The sequence below is a fragment of the Larus michahellis genome, chromosome 12 (genome assembly GCF_964199755.1).
Source record: "Larus michahellis chromosome 12, bLarMic1.1, whole genome shotgun sequence".
NCBI classification, from domain to species: Eukaryota; Metazoa; Chordata; class Aves; order Charadriiformes; family Laridae; genus Larus; species Larus michahellis.
The window spans coordinates 16563867-16583424 of NC_133907.1; the positions used below are offsets into that span (position 1 = coordinate 16563867).

Genomic DNA, 19558 nt, shown 5'->3' on the forward strand with positions numbered 1-19558 from the left:
CCCCTGCAGCGCTGCTCACAAGCGCCGCAGCCAGGCCCTTGCAGAGGCAGCTTGGAAACTGGGAGCCAGCGTGCTGGAGAAAAATGTCCTTCCCACACAGAGCCCGGCCTGTCCTCCTCCCTCCAGCAGCGCTGCTGCTGGCGAGCTGCAGGCTCGGCGCCGCGCCGGGCTGCAAAGTGACGGGACCCTGCAGGACGGAGAGCCCTGGGCTCCGGGGCAGGGGGTGCAGACGGAGCGGATAGCCTTGGGGAGGCTTCTCCCGCGATGCCGTGGGTGTCTCCCAGCACCCAGCCCTCCTGCCCATAGCTCTGCGGGCCTCCCTTGCGCCTCTTCCACCTTTTGGTGGAGGTTGCTGTGGACGGGGTGCTGATGGTGGCAGCGCGGCCCTGGAGGCAGCATCCCTGCCCCGCTCTCCTCCTGCCCACACCTCTTTGGCTTCCACCATTGCTGGCAGGTTGCCCAGCCAGCTGGACCCCACGTCCTTCTCACCCCCAGTTATTTCCCGGACAGTCGTTCCTCTCCCTCTGGTGGTGGCATATCCTGAGATCAACGCTGAGCGCTCTCCTCCTCCTCCTTGCTGTACTATCCCTTAGGACAGACCATTCAGCTTGCTCCTCCTCCTCCTTTTCCGCTACATTAATGAGTCTCTTTGCACTAAGAAGTCGTGATAGCTGCCAGGGGACCTGGGAGGACTGTGGAGAGTGGTGGGGAGGCCACCAGCCCAGCTTCCAGGCTTTGGGATGCTGGGCGCTGGGTTTGGGATGCTGCTGTGGTTTCCTCGGTGTTGGCTGAGCCCCTGGCACAGGGCGTGTGGGGCAGGAGGGACGTGACGGGCAGGGGGTATTTTGCACTTGCTCCTCAGCGGTGACAGGAGGTGGAGGAGTCAGTTTGGGGCAGCACCCGGCTGCTCTGCTATGGTTTTGCCCCATTTCTGCTGTGCTTGGTTCTCCTTACCCTGCTGGAGGGCTTCTCCTTTGGGGATCTCGTGGGCAGGGGGAGGGCAGCCCCCGCGGTGGCCTCCCAGCTCCACCCCCACAGCAAAACTCCCTGTGGCCACTGAAGCTCCCACAAAGGCCTGTGCGTCTCACGGGACGTTTCCACTGGTGGGCTTCAGACCCAGCGGGCTGTGTGTGGGCAGGGGATGTGGGTCCTGGGCAGCCTCCAGCCCCTCACCCAGGAGCTGGTCCCCCGGCTCAGCACGTGCCGGTTGGCAGCAGAGGGGTCTGTGCGGCAGCTACTCATGGTTCAGAGCCTTACTAATGAAAACTGGACTTTGCAAGCACATTTGGTGGGCATTGCTTTAATTTTCCAGTGTCTCAACACTCTCCAAAACCTGAGAAATGGAGATGGTTTCTTCTCGGCGGGGAGGGAGGCTCCTGTTGTCGCTCTTTCACATATGCACGCATACACACACACACGCACACAGAGGCTCCTCTTTCTCTTCCTTCCCACTTTCCTCCTCCAAAAGACTTCAAACACTTTATGAAAATGTTATTTTCTCCCAAACTGTTGCCTTTCTGCCTTGCTCTCCCCGAGCAGGCTGCTGCCTTTCCCTGGGCTCCGCTCCACGTGTGCGCTGTCAGCCACGTCCCTGCGGCGGCTGCAGCCCAGCCTGCAGAAGGGGGAAGGTGCTCGGGTGGCCGTGCCGGGGGGGTGCCGGGCTTCTCCCTTTGCTTCTGCTGGGGCTCGTCTGATCCTCCAAGTTGCTCTAGACACAATAAAGTAAAACCCTCCCGCGAGGTGGTGCGGTGAGGATGCAGCCGCCCGGCTGCACTCTCCAGGATGCGATGGAGGTCTCATTCACCAGAAGCACGTTGGAAGGTGCCCGCAGCCCCACGGCAGCCTGCTCCTGGCAGCTGCCCTGCCAGGGGGTGCCGGGCCGCAGCGCTGGGCAGGAGCCCTGCTCCCTCTGCATGTGTCAGGCTCTGCTGTCTGCGTGTCCCGCGGGCAGGGACGGACCCGGGGACAGGCTGGAGGTGGGCTGGAGTTGAAAAACCCTTTGTTGTCTTGTACGAAGGGGACTGACTCACTGCTCTCCCGTGCTGTCATAAGCAGATGGATGATTTAATCACCTAGCAACCAAAATAACGTCAGGTGAGGAGCGCTTCCTGATCTGCTCCCAGCCCACAGCCCCTCTGCTGGGCTGGTGGCAGGGGCCGGACAACCCCTAGCCATTCCCCAGGCCTTGGGCTTCCCTGGATGAGGCTGGCAGGTGGCCCTCTCCTGCCGGCCCCACCAGAGCAGGGTGCGGGGCTGTGCTGTGCTGTGCATCACGCCTGCCACCAGCAGCCCAACAGAAGTGGCTCTCAGAAACATGGCTGAGGTGGTGTGCACAGGGCAAGGGGCGAGGGGGTCCCCCAAGGCCAGCTCCCGGGAAGGTCAAAGGGGCATCTCCAAACATAGACAGAGGGGCCGAGTGTCTCGCACCATTTGGGCAGGTTGCTGACTGTCTGGAGCACCCAGGGCTCCCATATGAGGAGAGGGAGGCTTGTGCCTCGGACCTCCAGAGCACAGTAGAAGTTTCTGGGAGGTGAGCCCAGAGGACTTTGGATGGGATCCATCAACCCCTTGACACCCCCTCCTCTGTGTGCACTGCTACGGTGCCAGCTCTGGGCGCCCTTGGCTCCTGCCCGGTCCATTTGCCTGGCACCCTCGAAGCGGGAGAATAACCCCGGCATCGGTGTGTTTGTTCCAGTTCTTCTCCCGTCACAGGCAGGGAGGCCTTTGCCTGCCCTGTCCATGCTCATGGCATAGCCCTGATGCTGTCAATCCTGTGCTGCCTGAGACGGCAGTTACCTCCTGATGGCTCCAGCCACCCCCCAAGGCTCTTGGCACGGGGCTACTACATCGCTGCGGGACGGGTTCACTACAACCCACCCCGCAGGTGACGAGACCTCCTGCAGCAGGGTCTGAGCTGAGAAGGAAAGCAAGTGCTGGGCAGGCAGAGGGCTGCCCCAGCCTGGCCTGGTGGGGCATGGAGGTGTGAGGGCATTGCTGGTCTTGGGGCATTCATGCCGCCCATTCGGAGCTAGCTGGAGTCCCTTTGCCGCAGACCCCTTCATGGCTCCTGGCGTGGGTGCGGGAGCGCAGTGAAGCGGTTGAGGACCCATCTGCCCAGGCCACAAGCCCCAGCACCCTCATGGGACTGCGCTGCTGGGCTGCTCAGGGCCGGCTTCTTCCCCCAGGGTGCCTGATCTGGCGCTCAGACCTCGGTGCCAGTGTGAGATCGCTCGCAACCCTCAGGGCAGCCCAGCATTAGCCGGTCCAGGGGCTGGAGGGTGGGATGGAGAGATGCCACTGAGCCATCAGACGCTGACCCAGACCCATGCAACCGTCTTCCCCCCCCTCCCCAGAAGCAAACACCCAGCCCGGGAGCGGTTGTGCCAGGTGAGCCTCGCTGGCTGTGGAGGCGCCGGGCAGTGGGAGCTGCTGCTCCCCTCCTCCAGCCCATCAGGCTGAAGGACGCGGGGCCATCGCAGTTCCTGGGTAAGAAGCTGGCACCAGTGCTGCAGCTGCCAGGGACCGGAGGAGGGCTGTGTAAATAGGGCACCCCAGCTCCCAGCTCCTCTTTGTGGGGCAGAGCCGATATAATTAGACGATACGCCCTGTTCCGTGCAGCACGCCGAGAAAGTCTTTGTGCCGCCGCGGCCCTGGGGAGCCCCGCAGCCCTACTTTGGTGGCACCGCTTGTCCCAGCGAAGGTGAGCCACTTCCAGGCAATGACTGGTTTGCTCCCTCCTTCCCTGTGCTGCTCCAAGAAGCACTGCCTGGTGTCCTCGCTAGACGACCGTGTCTCCTCTCCTCTGCTGTGGGTTTGGTGGCTTTGGTGGATGGACCCTGCTGACCTACAAGAGAGGGGTCAGTGAGGTGGTGCTGGCAGGGACCTTAAAGATCATCTAGTTCCACCCCCCTGCCATGGTGAAAAATTTCTTCCTAATGTCCAGGAAAATGAGCCGTAGCTATTTGGGAACTCCTGCTTTGTGGTTCTGACACCAAAGCCACCAAATCCAGACTGTTTTGCCCCTGCCAGCAGCCGGAAAGGTGTTTGGCACCCCCACTCCTCCAGCCACTTCCAGTTGCTCCACGGGGATGGGCTCAGACCAAGCACCCACCAGCTCCCGACCAGGTCAGGGGTGGGTCTGTGGGTGCTCCCTGCTGAGTTTGCTCTGGGAGCATCCCTCATGGTAACAGCCACAGCCTGCTGCAGAAACAACTGAGGTCTCTATGAACCAAGGCAAATTTCAGAGAAAGAGTAAAGGAATTTTAATTCCACAAATGGAATGTTTGCTCGGATCTGCTAGTTTACGCTGGAGATGTAAAGCTGCTTTAACCTGCCTTTCTCAGAGGGGCGTAAAGGGATGTTTGTGTACATCGTGCTCAGCGCCCGGGTCAGGCTGTTCTCCCCGGGAGTCAGATCCGATCTCCCGTCTGAGGACAGATTGATCGACTCACTGGCTCAGAAGCAGCTGCTCAGCCTTGTCGCAGCGCTGCTGCCCGCTCCTCTGCCCGCTCGGCCGCGGCTCCCAGCCCGCTCCGGCGGAAGCACTAGGGACCTGCTGCTCTTCACCTCTCCAGATGTGCTACGCACGACTGTGCCTGTGCCTGCCCCGGGCAGGGCTTTGTCCCCCTCCCACCAGAGGACGCTGGCTTCAATTTGATGTCTTGGCTGGGGGAGAAGCAGTGGCATTGCCACCAGCAGGGAGTATGGACCAGGTGTCCCTGTGTGTGTCATCTCCAAGCCAGGGATGACATAACCAGCAGGAGAAAAGAGGAGGGAGGAAGGCATCTGCTTGGACATTTCCCACCCTGGGCAGGGAAGGGACCCCATGGTGGCGTGCATGGGACCGTGGGGCACATTGGGACCTTTTCCATGAGAAGAAGTCACAATGCATTGTGGCCTTAGAATCATAGAATAGAATCATAGAATAGTTTGGGTTGGAAGGGACCTTTAAAGGCCATCTAGTCCAACCCCCCTGCAATGAGAAGGGACATCTTCAACTCCATCAGGTTGCTCAAAGTCCCGTCCAACTGGACCTGGAATGTTTCCAGGGATGGGCATCTACTACCTCTCTGGGCAACCTGGGCCAACATCTCACCACCCTCATAGGAAAGAACTTCTTCCTGATATCTAATCTGAATCTCCCCTCTTTCTGTTTAAAACTGTTGCCTCTCATCCTATCGCTCCCCTCCCTGATCCAGAGTCCCTCCCCATCTCTCCTGGAGCCCCTTTAGGGACTGGAAGGGGCTCTAAGGTCTCCCCGGAGCCTTCTCTTCTCCAGGCTGAACCCCCCCAGCTCTCTCAGCCTGTCCTCACAGCAGAGGGGCTCCAGCCCTCCCAGCACCTCCGGGGCCTCCTCTGGCCCCGCTCCAACAGCTCCGTGTCCTTCTGCTGTTGGTGGCCCCAGAGCTGGAGGCAGCACTGCAGGGGGATCTCCCCAGAGCAGAGCAGAGGGGCAGAATCCCCCCCCTCGCCTTCGGGGAGCTTGGTGCCAGGAGAGGCCCTGGCTCACCCTGGCTGGTGAGCTGGCTGGAGGGTGCAGGCAGGACTGTCCTGCCTCGGCGCTGGCATGGGGACGTACCTGAGGGTGGCTTGTAGCAGCCCATGGTGAGGCCCCAGTGTAGGAGGGCCATTAGGAAAGCCCAAGTTTCCCCTACTGCCACCAGGCTGTGGTAGAGTTGTTGGCAATGGGGCGAGCAGAGCAGGGGCGGGAGCGGGGCTGGATGCTGCTGGTGGCTGCCGTGTATGTGGCATCTCCTGCCCTTGGCAATGCTGCTGGAGGATGGCGCGGGCTGGAAGGAGAGACGTTTTTGCTTGAAAAGCCAAAATGATGGGAGACCAGGCCATCGCTGTAGCTGGCGAGGACTCACCTCTGCACTGAAGTCCACCCAGGAACCCCTGAAGGGGGTCCCCACTGCCCCGCAGCACCCAGGCGGTTGCTGTGTGAAGGCCAGCCAGGGAGAGCCCCAGGTCCATCCCTCCGCTACCCCTCCCCGATGATCAGAGCAGCTGCTGGCCCGGCACAAAAGTCCTCAGAGACCCAGCCTGGGGAGAAAAGACTGTTATTTTGCCTCCATTTCCTTTCCGTTTGTCCTCTCCTCCAGGAAAGGAGGATCAGCCTGGGCAAGGCACTGCTCCCCAGGGAGCCCTTGTGTCCTCTGGCACCTGGACCTTCACAGGATTCACAAGGAGGAGGGAGGAGAAAGTCCCAACCTGTGGATCTGAGGAGGTCATCCAGGTCTGCAGCAGGCTCCGACTCTCCTGTTTCCCCCAGAGACAGGAAAGGCCAAGCCTGGGAAGGAGCCAGTGAATCAAACCCGGGCTGCCCGCACCCTGCTTCAAGAGTGATTGCAGGCATCGGAAAAATAAACTTCTGCGGGCAGAGCAGTCGAGGGCCTGCTGGAGGCTGGAGACCAGCTCCAGCGCAACTTCTTCTGCTCGAGCCTGGCCAGCAGGCTGGCCTCTGCCCTCCGGACGGGAACAGGGGAGGACAGGGAGACCCCAGCAGGCCTGGGTGCTCTGCTGGACCGGGGCTTGCGTCAGTTCCATGTGCTGCGTGCACCATCTTCTACCTAGTAGAGAAAAGGCAACGTCTGTTTTCCCATTGAAATTCACAGTTTTCCTAACTTTTATCATAATGGGAACATGAAATCTTGCCTCCCCTAGAAGTCCCTGCAGCTCAGCAAGAGGTTGCTCCACATTTCACTGGCACAGGGAGCTGCGGTTTGGACAGTGGGTGCTTTTCTCCCAGCTGTTGTCCTGGCATCACTATTAAATAGGTTTCTGCAAAAAAACACACTCAAATGCCGTAAAAGTGTGGCTGGAAGTCCTATTCTCTCTCAGATCATATGTTTATGGGCATAAAGAGCTTTTATAGGTAGATTAACTTCATTAAAATTGAAAGCACTCATTAATACCACTGTAACTCGATCTAATAATACCTTAAGCTTGGCTGGGTTCGTCTCTGTGATGAAGCTGCTCCTCTGTGGGTGCCGGGACCTGTCGCTGAGGCTTCCCTTCTCCTCCCTCTGCCTCACACCACGTTTCCTGCGTTGGGTGGTGCTGGCTGCTGGGTCAGGGTTGTGCCAAAAGGCTCGCTCAGCGCCAAGGGTCAGCGGGGAGCACCCGGGGCCACGCAGAGTCAGAGACCGTCGAGGGGGGGGGTCTTGCAGACGTCAAGTCCCAGCAGGGTCACGCTGGGGGTGGAGGACAGGGGTATCTCTGCCCCGAGGACGTGCTTTCAAGTTCTGGCTCTTTGCTCTCTCTCCTTTGCACGCAGCGTGGAGCACTTCTGGAGGCAGCTGAGCTGCTTGGCCGTGCGCCCATCGGTGGGTTGGGTTTCGGAAGGGGCGTGATGCTGGGGAATGGGGGTCAGCACTAGGAGGACTTTTGGGAAGGCTGAAGATGTAGAGCAGTTCCTGAGGTGGTCCTAGACCAGCACGATCTCCTGTTTGATCTGGAGCAGGAGAGAGGAGCCCGCTCCTACAAGGTGCTATGTGGGAAATGGGCCCTGCTAGAGGCAGGAAAGGTTTAGAAGGGGCTGAGGCCAGCTCTGCTGCTCCTCCTTGGCTGGGAGCAGTGTCTTGTCGCTGGGCACTGTCTGCAGGAGGTGCTCAGAGCAGTCTCCACACACTCGTCATGGGCATCACCCAAAACGTAGAGGCACGGGGCTGCTTCCATTGTGCCCCCGCTGGGGTGGTCCGCTCAGAGGTACGGCCACGCCTGCCTGCACGCACAGGGACTGCCATCGCCCATGGCCCTCATGGACTCCCATCGCAGCACCGAGGTGGAGTCGGGCCTTTTCTCTTGGAGCCCTTCCCCAGCCAGAGCCAGCTCCCTGCCACCAGCAGCCGTGTGGGGAAGGAGACAAAGGGGAACCCCGAGAAATGGCGTGAGCAGTCTGGGGCGCTTGCTGTGCCGCTGCCCGCTGCTGCCCGGTCATGGGAAGGAGGGTCCACGTCCCCCCCGAGGCAGCGCAGGTGGCCTCCAGCCCGGCGCCAGGCTGCCCTGCCCTGGCAGCGGCATGAAGATCCGATTTGTCTCCCCTGCCTTCAATTGGCCTCACTAAGCAGGTTTTAATTTTGTTAAATAAATATGAAGTAATGGCAGCAGGGCTAGGAGCCAAATGGCCTGGGGACATCCTTGAGAGCCAGACGAGCTCTGCGGAAGGGCGAGACTCGCGGCGGGAGCTGCGCGAGCTGGGGGTGGCGTGGGGCAGAGCCTCCCCGCAGCAAGAGGGAGCTGCTGGCGGTGGGGCCAGCGGGGTGGTCCTGGGCCTGCTGGCGTGGAGCAGATGCTGCTCGGCGCTGCGGTGTGCTCGCAGCGCCTTGCTGCCTTCAGAGCAGTTTCTAAATGGCTGCTAAACATCGCTGTCAGGAGCACACTCATCTTCCCTTCCTAATTAGTGGATCAGACAGTAATTTGTAATCCTTTTGAATAGGAAGATCTTAGTGTCTAGCCCTGCAGCCTGGGCAGGACGGAGCAGATCTTGCCCTGGCCAACAAGGCATCCAGGCAGGGATAAGGCAGAAGGGCTTTCTGCAGGGTCCTCTCGGTCTCTGCGAGAATTGCTCTCCCCTGCCTCTTTGGTTCAACGCACCTTCCTCTTCCTTCTCCAGACTTTCGGCATTCTCACTTCTCTTTGTGATACCAAGTGTAAAATAATCAGCATGGCAGCCCCAGCAGCAGGCTGGCTCACAAGCCGGCTCCCGCTTGTCTCCAAGGTGGTGGAGGTGGCAGGGTGACGCAGCCCGCGGGAGCCGGAGCCCTGCGCACCGCTGGTGATCCAGCTGGGCATGGTCACGCCGGAGTCGGGATGGGTTGCGGTCGGGGAAGCCCCCCAGGGCAAATCCCTCCCAGCGTGGATCTGGTCTTAGATGTGCTGTTAAGTGTTTGCGTTTTCAAGGCTGAGGATAAAATGGGAGCAGAAGGGGGAAAAAAAAGCCAACAAGTTGAAAAATAAGGTGCAAGGGAAGAGGGAATGAGGGTGGGAGGTGCACAGAGGGCAAAGCGGTGAGCAGAGCACGCAGGGGCAGGCCCAGGTTGGGTGGGTGGGGAGAGGAGTCCGGCATGGAGGTGGTCTGGGCTGGTGGCCATCGAGAGCAGCACGTGAGACAGGAGTTTGGTGTGACGGCCACAGCCTATCCCAAGCGTCAGCGTCTCTGTGTGGCCCTTGACAGACCAAGCCGTGCTTTGGGGAGCGAGGCAGAGCTGGGGATGGAGGTGGAAGCTCCCAGGGGGGCAAGAGCAGCGGAGGGGACAGTGGTCATGGTGTGGAGAGGGGCTGAGCCAGGAGAAGGGCGGGCAGCCGGCAGACCTGCAGGCACTGGGTGACGCCGGGTGTCGAGGCTCATAGGAAGCTCTGGCTTTACTAACAGCGGTGACAGGCGGGATCAGCACTTTGGGCAGACTGAGGGGACCAAGGAGTGGTGGCATGCTGGGCGAGGGTCATGCAGCCCTCACCACGTTAGGGATGGCACTGAGAAACTCCTTGCTGCTGGTGTCTTTAGCGTCAATTAAACCGGGAAAAGCATTTCTGTCCCGCATGCATTAACCTTTATAAATGGCTTAATGCGAGGTGCAGCCGCAAAGCACGGGAAGGGTCGTGGGAGTGGCGCAGACGTGGCTCACGTTGTCACCCCGGGCATGAAGAGCCTGGTCCTTGGGGGCACTGCCTTGTGGCGGGGGGGAGCAGGCAGGTGCCCGTGGGGCGGGCAGGGGGGACGGAGCCGTCCCAGGTGGCAGAGATCTTGATAGAAGGAAACGGCTACAACCAGTGTCTTCAAGGAACACCACTTTCCTACTGCATTTCTACAGCCTTTAGAAGAGAGTGTTTATAACAGCGTCGGTGACTCACGGAGCGCGCTTTACTCACCAGCTAATGACTGAGCAGAGTTCCAGGGCTCTTAGATAAACTCAACCTTTCTCCCAGATCCCCGTGAACAGGGGAGAGCGGTCTGGGGCATTCAGAGAGGGCAGGGGAGCAGCACGGACAAGGAGGGCACCTTCTTACCCCAGTCCCAGCTCCCCACAGCTCCCCTGATGCTGAGGGTCTGCCCCGGAGCCAGAGGTAAAAGAAGAAAGCAAGGGATTTTGCGGGAAGGCTGGAGAGCGGCACATGTAGAGGCTTCAAAAGCCACATGCTGCATTTTTGGTGCTCATCCTTGCGAACCCCCACGCAGCTGCACCCCGAGGCAGCTGCCCACACATCCGTGGAGAGGCTGGTGAGAGCCACCCAGCTCCCGGCGGAGCAGGAGGAGGTGTGGGAATGGAAGGGGCACTGTGGCTGGAGCAGGGAGCTGGGGAGCCTCAGGGGCTGCACTTACTGCAGTCCCTGGTTTTACGTAAACTTGTGAGTCTGCAGGGGAGAGGCTGCTTTGGGGACGAACAAGAGGTTCCTGGAAGACAAGCTTCAAGCCAGGCCTGGCTACGAGTGGCTTGCAAGGAACAAAGAACAGGAACAGGGTCACCACGCAGCGCAGAACCTTCATGCACCATCAGAGCCTGGATGCAGAGAGGGACAGGCTCTGGCTTTCTGGGAGAGAGCACATCCCACCGATGTGCCCGCACTCACTGCCCTGGTCATGCCCCAAAGGACACGTGCTGTTTGGTGCGTGGCCAGGCTGCGGGAGGTCCCAGCCTGGCCACAGCTGGGGCTGCTGACGCCGGGTCAGTGGCGTGTGCAGGAGCCCATCTTCTGGCTCTTGACCCTCTTGCAGGGGTGAGCTTTCCCCGGCTCTCACGCCGACGCGCTGCGCTGGGCTACCCAAGCGGAGAGTCATGAAGTCAGGGTGAGCAAGTGCTTGCAGGTAGTCACACGAAGCCTGTTGTCACTGCGCCTTCCAACCTGCCACACTTGTCACACTCACCAGGGAGGTTTTGGTGGCCCCAGGCACCCGCTGGCCGGTTTAGGCAAACCAGAGGCCAACCCACCACAGGTCCTCCCCTCCCGGGGTGGCTCTGGATCAAGCTACTCTGCGTGAAGCGGGAGCATTGGCACTGGTTTAGATAAACCGCGGCATTGGTGGGATCAAAACTCATTCCCTTCATGTGCCGGCAGCGCACACGGGTCTGGCTCGTGCACGGGGACCCTGGGACGGCTGTACGGGCTCCTCTCCTCTGCCAGGCACGCACCGGGCTGGTTGTGAAGCCATTGCAGAAGCGGGATGTGAAAATGAAATGAAAACAATGCTCGAGTGTGTGGGGTGGGGAGGGGACGCGCAGGAAAGGCAGTCGAACTCTGCCTGCTTCACAGCTCGTGCTGCCTGCAACGCCCCCCCGCCCCCCAGCTGCATCCCACGGGGGCCGGGGGGAGCTGGAGGCTGCTGGGGTTCCTTGGAAAAGGTGGGATGCGCGCCCAGGACATTCCCTGGTGGGCAGGATGCCCGCACCCCTCTGTTCAGCCTGTTCAGAGTGCGCCTCGTCTGCGCTTAGATGTGTCCCTGCTGGCACGGAGACCAAGAGCCAAGGAAAGACCCCTGTGTCTGAGAATAGACTTTCTTGTGCCCAGTCATCTTGTTTGGATGCTGGCTGCATCCGAACTGCCTCCTGGGATGGTTCCTGCCTGTACTGGTCCCAAACCATGCCCTGGCCCCAGCCGAGAGCCGTGCCAGGACTGGAGGGCTGAGGGCTTGGTCCCTGGGGCTTGGGAGGTTTCTCGGAGCTGGGGCTGGAGGGACCCAGGGCTGCCCAGGGCAGAGGTGGCCGGAGTGGGTGACGCCTCCCAGGTCTGCAGTGCCGGGAAGGGGCTCATCCTCCATCCTATGCCGGCACGCCCTGGTTCATGTGGACCAGAGACACCCCTCCTCGGTCAGAGGGACCGTAAACGGGGAACAGTGGGAGGTTTCTGGGGGTTTCACAGGCTCCTGGGAGCCTGGAGCAGGGGCCTGAGCAGCGCCCGGAGAGTGGCTCAAGAGGGGCCCGACGTGGCCATGGGGTGCCCAGGGAGCCGGGCTCAGCCCTGGCACCTGTGCTGCCAGTGGACGCGGTGTTCCTGCAAACCCATCTTCCAAACTGCTTCGGACAAACCCCCAGGTTTTGAGCTACTTGTTTTGCTGTAACGGGGTGGTTCGCGGCTGCCCCATAATCTCACCGAGCTGCGAGGTGTCGTCTCCTCTGGGCACAGACACCTGCCAGGGTTGGCCCCAGTGCTCGGCAGGGAGGAGGGACACGCGGGGCAGTGGGTATCCGCAGGGCTCAGCCCTGGCCCTGGCCATTTGGGGGTCCCAGCCCCCCTGCCAGCTGTCCGGAGGCAGTTCTGCATGCCTGCGATGAACGGGGAGAATTCATTTTAAGATTATTTTTTTTTCCTCTAGCTTTTCCTTTTTTCTCCCGAAATTACCAAATCTGGGACAGGGAGCTGGCTGTTTGCATTTGTCACACACACACACGATGTTACATCTATACATTATCTTGACATCAAAGGGAAAGTGTGACGTTTCTCTGGCTGTGCAGGCAAGAAAGGACACTGCCTGCTTTTGGGAGAGAAGAGGTTATTATCAAAGGGTTACAGACAGCTCCTGGAAAGGAGAATGAGAAATAAGGACGGAGAGCACAGAACTGGGAGCGACAGCGAGGCGCTGCAAAAGCAAATCTTCTCCTGGTCTTTTCATCTTCCCTCTTTATTAACGCAGGGCAAGAGCGAGCCTCTCATGGCATGGACTTAGTTATTATTTTAAGGAAGAAGAACTTGCAAATGTGATAGCTGGAGGGAGATGGGGGATTTTATTTGGGGAGGAGATGAAAGGAAACCTGTCCGCATACAAAGCTTCAGCGCAGCGAGGCTCAAGCTTAAGCCAGCACAGTTGGGTGGGTGCTGAGCTCCTCGGGGTGGGGACGCTTGTGCCACCGTCGCAGCTCCCCGAGGAGTTCGGCGCCTCATCCCTGTGTGGAGCCCAAGCGCCCGAGCACTTGGAGGGGACATCTGCCGAAGTGCCATGGGAGCTTGGGAAGCTGCCGAGCCTTTGGCACCCAGGTCAAAACAAGCTTGGGCCGAGGGAAGGTGTAAGAGGCAGCGTGTGGAAACGAACCTGGCCGGGCACCGAGCCTGGCTCTGCCCCAGCTCCTGGGGACGGCCAGTCCCACAGAGTCCCCTGGAGTCCTTCAGCACATCCAGCCCGCTGTCCCTCAAGCAGGGCAGGGTGGGAGCTGCCGGGGGCCTTCCCCACATCCCCCTTCTCTGCCCATGGGAATGGATGACCAGTCTCCCCCATGCGTGTCCCGGCAATGCCCACCGTTGGCAGCTGAGCCCTCTCCTTGCGTGGAGTTGTCCTCAGTGGGGCCAGCTGGGCAGCCCGGCCGAGCCAGCTGAGCTGCTACCAGGCAGCTGGACAGCCAGGAGGAGCCTGCCCTGCCCTCCAGCCTCCCAGCTGCTGCCCGGGCAGCCCCCACAATTTGCCAGATGACAGCTCGCCGTCCACCCCAGGGGGTCTCCCAGCCACCGGGCTCCTGGGGCTTTCCATCGGTGCAAGGTCAGACGCTCCCAAGGGCGGTCGTCCCTGCTGTGGAGAGCTGCAGACAGTGTCTTCTGCTGAGCTACCTCCTTCCTGCTCCACCTCTCTCCTCGCACCAGGGAAGAAGCACAGTGGGACAGTGGCAGTGACGCCACCTGGACGGATGGCTTCCTAAAGGACCCCACATCCAGCCCTTGCTCTGCCCTGAAGCTCTTCACACCAAAGCTCCCGAGCTCGCCATTCCGCCGCAGGAATGCAAACAAACCCGTCTCAGGGCTCTACTGCAATGAAACTGGGTATGAAAAACAGGGGAGAGAAAAACTTCCAAGCCTGAGGCTGGTGCTAAATCCTGCTGGGGAGTTTCTGCAGGGAGCTGGTGCTGGAGGGTCCTTGTGGAGGTGACCTGTCCCAGCATGGGAGCTCCGGAGCTGGCGGAGCTGGTGCAGATGAGCTGGATGTGCATGTTGTCCCTGCTGCTGAAGGTTTCTTGTCTGCCTCGGGGGAAGCCTGGCAGGGAAAAAGGCTCCCGCTGTCCTCTGAGCAGCCAAGGTCATTTCTGGGAAGTGGTGCAGATGCCGGCTGCCACGTGGCTCGTGCCCACGGCACCGTGGGGTAATTAGCTGGAAAGACTGTCAAGCAACATGGGAAATGGGCAAGGGAAGGAAGGAAACAGCAGAGCCATGCCCAGATCGGGGCCTGAGGAGGATGCTCTTCTCTCCAGAGGTACCCCCCCATGCTCAGGTCTTCAGTCTCTGGGGCAGTGGGGTGACTTGTGCGGGCATGTGTGGGGCGAGGGCTGGGAGGTCGGGTTGTGCCGGTGACCAAAGCGGTCTTGGTTCTGCATCAGGGTACTGCAGGCTCCCCCCGGTGCCTCTGCAGTGCCCCCAGACATCCTTCCCCGGCCCTCCGCGGACAGATTGTGTTTGTTTCAGCTCAGCGCGCTCATTAGATTAAAGTGGAAGAGTCGATCTGATCAAACTTGGAAACACAAAAATAAACGTGCTGGGTTCAGCAGATGGAGGGAACAGCCTGGCAAGTCGGGCAAGCGATGGCAGTGCCCCACAGCAAGCGCTCGCAGCAGCTGCTTCGCAGCAGCCCTCGGACACACCTATGCCCCGCCGCACTGTGCCGTGATCCTGCCCCGTGGCGCGGCACGGCGGGGACGCCGGCGGTGGCCTTGGGAGGGGGCTGTGGGCGATGGGGGCCAGATCCGTGCCTGGTGCAGCCACGTGGTGTTTCCCTCCGGCGCTCCCGGCCGAGCATCCCATGGGGCTGCGGCTCAGACCTGGGTTTTCCGCCTTCTGCTGCCCTCGATCCTCCCTGGCAGCGACGCCAGGAACTGCTCCCGCTGCCTCCAGGCAGCCTGGGATGGGGGTCCCGAGACTCCCCCCACTCTCCCTAGCGTTTACTGGGGCTGAGGATTTGCTGTGGGCTTCCATCATAAACCTCAGTGGTGTGGACAGTTATTCCTCATCTCGGAGAGCGCTGGGAAAGGAGACGGATGAACCTGTGCCCTGCCGTCCAGCTGCTGGATGAACGTTTTATGGGGTATTTACTTTGCCGTGATGCTGAAGTACGTTTGGAGTTCAAGAACTGCTGAAATACATCTCCCCTGTCCTTTCCAGCTCATGAGCACCCGAATCCAGCCTCGCCAGTGAAGGGAGCAGAGGTGCCTCTCCTCTGGGGACCTTACCCGCTCTGTGCTAGCTCCAGTTTCTCAGGAGAGCCTTGCCCTTGAGCCCTGTTGGTGGCACTGAGAGCCCTCCCTGAAGGTTCCTAAACACTGTCCATCCCCTCCAGCACTGAGGGAGGGACTCTGCAGTCAAGGTTTTGGCCAGCAGAAGGGGAGCTTCTTCTGCTGGAGACATCTCCAATCTGCCTCTGAGGGGAATTCCCGTCCATTGCTGTCTGCTGTTCTGATTTCGGAGTCATTTTGCCCCTTAGGTTTGGAGCCGCTTGCCCCCAGCCCAGCGAAGGCTGGTTGTGCCTAGAACCTTCTCCTTAGTTGAATTTCTAATGGGTTTTCTGCTGGGTTTTTGGTGGGTTCCTGGTCTGGGGGGGGGACGACGGGGGACTCCCACTGCCCTGGGACTGGTGGTAATGGTTATTTCTCCTGCTGAGCTCAATGGGAGATCTGCCCAGGAGGGAAGGAGCTGGTTGCCCAGACCCCAGCACCAGTGGACCCGAGCATGGGTCCTGCTGTATTTGTACCCTCGGGGACTGGACTCCAACACTAATATTCCAGTGTGGATTTTAAGTCCTCTGTGGGTGGATTTTAAGTCCTCTGTGGGTGGTTCAGTCATCATGGCCATAGTGATCCCAGCAGCTCTCTTCAGTGGCTGGATTGTGTCCTGGTGGTTCTCCGGTGTATGCGTCTCGCTGGCCAGAGCGTGCCAATGATGAACCAGAGTGTTTCTTCAGGGAATGATGTTGCACAGACCAAGTACCATCTTGGCCAGAGTCCCTATCCCTCTGAGGTGGATGCTCTTGGGGCTGCTCTGGCTCCTAGACTGCTTGTGTGCTGAATGAAGAAACCAAGGGTCTGGGCTTTAGGAGATACAAGCACCACCTCTGGGACTTCTCTTGTCTCCCTGTCATCTCTTTGGCAAGTCATTACCCCTGTGTGCTTCATCATACCTAGTTGCAAGACAGATGTAGGGCTCATCACGTGTACTGGGCAAGGCCTTTCTACTGGTGTGGTGCAGTGGTAGGATCTGCAGCATGGTCGAGCATTTACAGCAGGGGCAATACAACCCCTCTCTGTAGTGTGTAGGGACAACCCGGGGCCAGTCTCATGCCACTGTCCTCAGCCCACTGGGAAACATTGGGGCTGGGATGAATCTTTCTGCTTGTGCTTCTCAGCCTGGGAAGCCTCCTCCTACTGGCAAACGCTTCTGGGATTGCTTCAGGGTCTTGTGAATAGGTGGGGTTGTCCAGGACATTGAAACAAACTGTATTTTAAAGAAAACCGAGCAGGGCAGTCGCATGCCTTGCTTTGTAGCAGATGACCTGCTTGGGATCAGGCTCTCACATCTGCTCTCTCAGTCCCATCTGAGTTTTGGAACTGGCTTTGGGAGGCAGCCGGGACTGGAAGGCTTGTTAGTGTTTGGGACTGAGGGAAAAAGAATTGAAACCCCTTGGAGATTGCTGTGGTCCTGAAGAAAAAGGAGGGAGAGTGTGGGGAGACTGGTCCCCTGACTGCGCCGGGAGGGTGGAGGTGCTGTGGAGGTGGCCTGATGCCAGAGGGGGAAGGTGGTACAGCAGTTTGTGCTTTCTGACGGGCCCGGGGTCAAATAACCGCAGTGGTGACGCAAGGACGTGGAAAGTCACAAGAGAGGGATGCTGGGGGTGACGGGGCTGTGACCTCCCCTGTCTGCTCTTACCACGGTGGGGAGAGGAAGCTGCTCTGTGCTGGACGAGTCTGTCCGCTTCTCGGTCTGCCCGTGCAGCAGTCGATGGGCAGTGGCTCACCTCGGCGCCTCCACTCTCCCTGCGCCACGGATGGGACCCACCTGAGGCTCTCACCGGGCTGCCTGGTGCTCACAGCCCCTGTCTTTGCAGGGGTGGCCTGTGTCTGCTTGACACCTGGTGCAAAGAGAGGAGTTTTGAACCCTTCTGTCTTACGAACTCAATTTATTTTTTTTTTCTGCCCAAATGTCTTTTTCCCCCCTTTGCCAAGAAAGCCGTCTGATCAGCAGCAATTAACAAAGCAAACTGCAGCAGTGACCTTTATAGCGTGTTCTGTGCGCTCCCTCTCGATGCCCTCAAGAAGAACGCGCCAGATGTTTGGGGATTTCTGCTCCGCAGAGACAGGGCCAGGACACGACAAAGCGGAGCGGAGGATGCACGGGGGGCGCTGTGGGGGGCAGGCAGTAATGGTCACTCTGCTCAACTTCACCTGGGGCATTGCAGACCTCCAGGTGCACAGCCCCTGCCAGCAGCGATCCTAACGCTGGTCGGCAGAGCAGGCCTGGGCTGTGGGAGCAGCACCAGAGTCTTCCACCAAGGCTGGGAAACTTGGAGCTCATCAGCCGACTTGCCTCTTCGACTGCAATAAGTCCTGCAAGCCCAAGCTCTTTGGATGGTTTTATCTCAGCTCTTCTTGTCTTGCTGCTGTTCCACAGCACACCCAGGAAAACGCCGGACTCGGGTACTGCTTTCCCATCCATCATCCATGATTCTCTTTTCATTTGCTTTTTGGGCTTCACCTTTTTAATCCAGCTGTCTCCTGCCTTACAAATGTTCTTTCCTCAATTACTTACACCGGGCTGCAGGGCTGTCTCCATTCATCTCGGGAGCACGATGAGGCTGCGCGCTCAGCCGGGGCTCCGCCAGCTGACTGCGCGAGAACCTGCTGCCTGCTCGGTCCCCACTTATGCCAAACAGATCGAGTGCGCTGCCATGAGGGGTGGCTCCACACTGTGCTTTCACCACTGACCATGTCCCAGGTGGCTTCTGCCCATCTGACACACGGGTCCTCCAGGTGCAAACCTCGTGCGGGAGCAGATTGCTCTCCTCAGCCTTCATCAGGGGATCCAGGTGGACACTTCTTATTCCCTCCCTCTCCACCGGCGCTGGTGTGGGGATTACCTCCAAAGGGACATGAGGAAGAAAGGGCGCCCGGCTTTCTCGGAGGAGCAAGTTGGAAAGCAAGCAGCTTGTGTCCGCTTTGCTGCAGCAGCTGTCGAGCTCCTGTCCCACCCGTGGGACATGGGTTGGGGTTAGAGACCACCAAGGTGGTGATGGCTCTCTGTGAAAGCTTCTGAAGGAGGAGCAGAGCTCTGCAGAGTGCACATTGCCTATGGCCCCACGTTCAGGAGGCAGAAGAAGGACTTCCCAGAGGAGGGAATCAAGTGTCAGCTCAGAGCTGAGAGGTGCCACGTCCCCGTACTGGAAGGAGGAGAGATCCCGTATGAGGTCACGTATGGGGAGACATCCCTCCCTACTCTAAGCTCTCCTGATGAGGACTGTGCTGTCCTTGTTCCCACTTGGGATTTCGGGCTCCTGATATGAAAAAAAGAGCTTTTGGAGCGATCCTCTCTGTCCTATGCCCTGCCCTTCTTAGAGGTCCCCCATCTCCTGCACTGAGGAGGCTGCAGGCTTGGACAGACAGGTCATGTTTGAAGGGACGTGCTGAGCTGCTCTCAGGTGCCAGGGCAAGCCACAGCCAGCTCTGCTGTCCCGCTTCCCAGACTAGGGACCAGCTCAGACCATTCCTGCACCAAGGCTGCTTTATCCCCACTTCTTAATGCTCTTATCTTGAAGGCTCCCCTCAGATTAAAGCCCAGGCAGTCGGTTCCCTCCCTGGATTTATTGCAATGCAGTTTTCTTCCTCTAATCCGATCAGGGTGTAAGCTGCTCTTTTCAAAGTGCATGGGGAGGACACATGTGCATGTCACCGGTGCGGTGAGCCAGGATGACTGAAAGCAGTGGAAAGGTGCCCTGTTCTTGAGCTTGGTGGCACATCTGACTTTTTTCATGGTTTTCTTCTCCGAGCCTCTGAGAGCAGCTGTGTGACGTCCCATGTACACCAACAGTCATAAGACAAAAGGTTTGCTTTGGAGCAGGGTGGGTTCCTCACCGTGCTGGGGTCTGTTCACCTTCCTGGACAACCTTATCGAGTTGGAGCCCAGCCTTGGGTCTCTGACAGCTATGGAGACCATGGAGTCAGGGGAACAGCACTGTTCATTTCAACAGGACCCTAGCAGGGGTTCTGGTGACATCCGAGGGTTTGACCTCAGCAGTGTGACCGCCACCCATTCATGGTGGACTGGTTGCTCCTGATGAGCTCATGAGTCCATGGCCATGCTTGGAGCAGGGCTGGTGATGCCACGGATGGACTTGCATCCCTGCTGAGTTCCTTCTTTGCCTCTGCCTCTTGCTCTGCTGAGGGACTGCGAAGTGGAGACCACTCCTCTCTGCATGGCTGAGAGGGTTCTCCCAGTCCTTCTGATGGGTGCCTGTGGGTCAGCCCTACTCGGTGTGTTCCCAGGGAAGGCAGGGGCACTTGGGGAGCCAGGGAGGGCTGGTGGAGAGGAGTATCTGTGGGTCACGCTGGGCACGGGTGCAGTCTGAACCTGACAGGCGGTGGTACCTCTGGGGTCTGGAGCA

General features: G+C 59.4%; 1 protein-coding gene across 8 annotated transcripts in view; it reads left to right on the top strand.

Annotated features, from left to right (window-relative positions):
- Nucleotides 1–19558, top strand: part of DLGAP4 (DLG associated protein 4) — a 178143-nt gene that overhangs the window by 7297 nt on the left and 151288 nt on the right. The gene's annotated exons all lie outside the window — the stretch shown is intronic.